This window comes from Penaeus vannamei, chromosome 13, assembly GCF_042767895.1.
Source record: "Penaeus vannamei isolate JL-2024 chromosome 13, ASM4276789v1, whole genome shotgun sequence".
Lineage (NCBI taxonomy): Eukaryota > Metazoa > Arthropoda > Malacostraca > Decapoda > Penaeidae > Penaeus > Penaeus vannamei.
The window spans coordinates 13,477,517-13,480,016 of NC_091561.1; the positions used below are offsets into that span (position 1 = coordinate 13,477,517).

The following is a 2,500-nucleotide window of genomic DNA, read 5'->3' on the forward strand; positions in this document are numbered from 1 at the left end:
CCTAATTATTTTCTATCAACCACTAATCATCATTATCTTTCTACAGGGTATAGAATAGGAAATAAACAAGCTGAAAAACACTTTTTTTCACTACTATCTTGTAGACTGGATTCTAAACCATCTAGAATGGGATTGGAGGTACCAAAGTATGCCACTTCATTTCCTTACTTTCAAATGAAAGTTTTCAACGAAAGTAGATATTTCAACTAAAAGATGATGTCATTGTAAAAAGGAGGATGGCAACCAAAGATCAGCAAAAAGGGATTAACAGACAAAAATGAATAGAGTGAATGAAATAATACCAAAACAAATTATCATAAACAGCATTTATTCATGATTATCCAATACCATTCACCTGACGAAACAGTTGAGAAATCAAAACAACTTTCATTAAACAGACATATTTACACACACACACACACACACAAACACACAAAATTATAATAATAAAGAAAATAAATAAATATCAAAGATAATAATTAGATACAGAAGACAACCTTTAAAACACTCTCTCTATCCCATTATAAAATGGTTTATCATTATAAATCATAACAAATAACTCTTATCGTACTGCAAGGCGACTCTTCACTCTTACTGGTCACAAAATCTAAGCAAAAATACCCACAAGACTTACCACAATCAATCTTACCATTACAATTATTTGGCAAAGTTCTTCACAGCCTGACTGTTTCCATACAATTATCTTCAAGGTAATATTCTATCAAATGTTACTAAGGGCACAATGATTCTATCCTGCAGATTACATATTCGTGCATGACAGATTTGACTGTACTATGAAAATCTAGATTGTCTCACAAACAAATCATTCTCTGGGTAGGAGTTATACAGGTGTACATTTACCTACACTGGATCACTGCAAGTTAAGAGGCGTATATAAAGTACACTAGAATGAATCTGCAATGGCACAATTAAACAATCTGCAGTTTGATCTATGTAAATGTCTACAAACTGAATGTTGGTGTTTGTAAATCTCACTTTTATGAGAACTCCAATCAGTTACTTATATAAACTTTTTTTTTCAAATACCTCTCTTAACCAGTAAAATACCACAGAAGAGATTTAACAAAACCAGAAAATGGCTTCTGAATGCAAACAAATTGTGCTTCTTAATTTGTAAGGCATATATTTCTTGCTTTGAATTTAAAAAAAAAAAAATTAAAACATCTAGACAACAAATATATAATGTTTCAAATTTACCAGTTTCCTCATTAATCCGGGCTGCATAGAAAACAGGATTCTAAACAGTCACTACTGCATGAGGTACTGTATCTTGGGATAAGCTGGGAGATATCAGAAGAGATGCATTAACTCCCTCCAAAACACTATAAATAGGTGTTAATATCGGTGAGCAACCAACTCTCTTGAGTATGTGTTGTAGGCTACCAAAAGGATATTTCATGAGACATGTCACAGTTAAAGACTGAAGTTCAATATTTGTAATATTTCCTATTTCATTCCTTTCACATAGCTTCCACCTGAGAACGAAACAAAAGCTGGTTCTCTCGGTTTACATCTGTTTCATAATTACTCACTGAACTTCAAATTTCCAACCTTGCATTTTCCCTAAAATTCTACAATACACTTTCCTCACAGCAAGCAAATCTTCCAGGCCTAGCAAGAAAACTGGCATTGATTCATGTCTAGGAAAAAAAAAACAGAACATCACACATAAGCTTGTCCCACTTCATATATTGCCACAGTGCAATAGGTTTGCTAATGTCATTCACAAAGCTACTTCCTTAAACTCTTATATAAATGATAACAATATACAATCAACAATCACAATATGTACATTATCTGGAGTGGAATGTTAGACTTTAATGCATCATAGTCTATGCCACCATATCTTGCTGCTTTCATTTAAAGGCAATAAGGTTCAGTACATAAAAACATGAATCTCTCCCTTAATTCCTAATTTATCTGATGACGTTCTATCTTAATCATTATCATATGAACTGCATGCACTGAGGAGTAATGCCATAATAAACTATTTTTATGTAATCCAATATAACATATACCCAACAAAAGCTCTTAAGTCATTGCAGGTAATATTAAGCAAAAGTAGCTTAAAACCTTCTAAATCACTATTCAATCAAGCTGCCAGTAAGTCACTGACATAAAATCATGACATTTCTGCAAGGGTTACAGACATAATATGGTTCAAGAGACTGAATGAAGGTAATCAATGAATGACTTGAGAAAATTGTATCATATATATTTTTTCCAGCCTTATTCATCTGTCAACATTTATAAAAAAAAATAAAAAGTGAAAAATTAAGAAAACTAACAACAACCCATCCCTATATTCATCACACCAAAATAAGATAATTAATTTCCTTCCATCTTTGTTTCTACAATACAGACTTTCGACGAGCAAACTGTCACACTCTCCGATTAATAAACATCAAAAACATAAAACACAGAAAATATTTCCCTTTTTCAATTTCAAATAAAAGTCCTTAAAAACAAGGGCAAAAGA

General features: G+C 32.0%; 1 protein-coding gene across 2 annotated transcripts in view; it reads right to left on the minus strand.

The window, feature by feature from the left end:
• Positions 1 to 311: 311 nt before the first annotated feature.
• Positions 312 to 2,500, minus strand: part of LOC113814950 (inactive hydroxysteroid dehydrogenase-like protein 1) — a 12,498-nt gene continuing 10,309 nt past the window's right edge. For both annotated transcript variants that reach the window (XM_070128988.1, XM_070128987.1), the window contains one exon: positions 312 to 2,500. This exon is cut by the window's right edge and continues 280 nt beyond it. The gene's annotated coding sequence lies outside the window, so the exon portion shown is untranslated.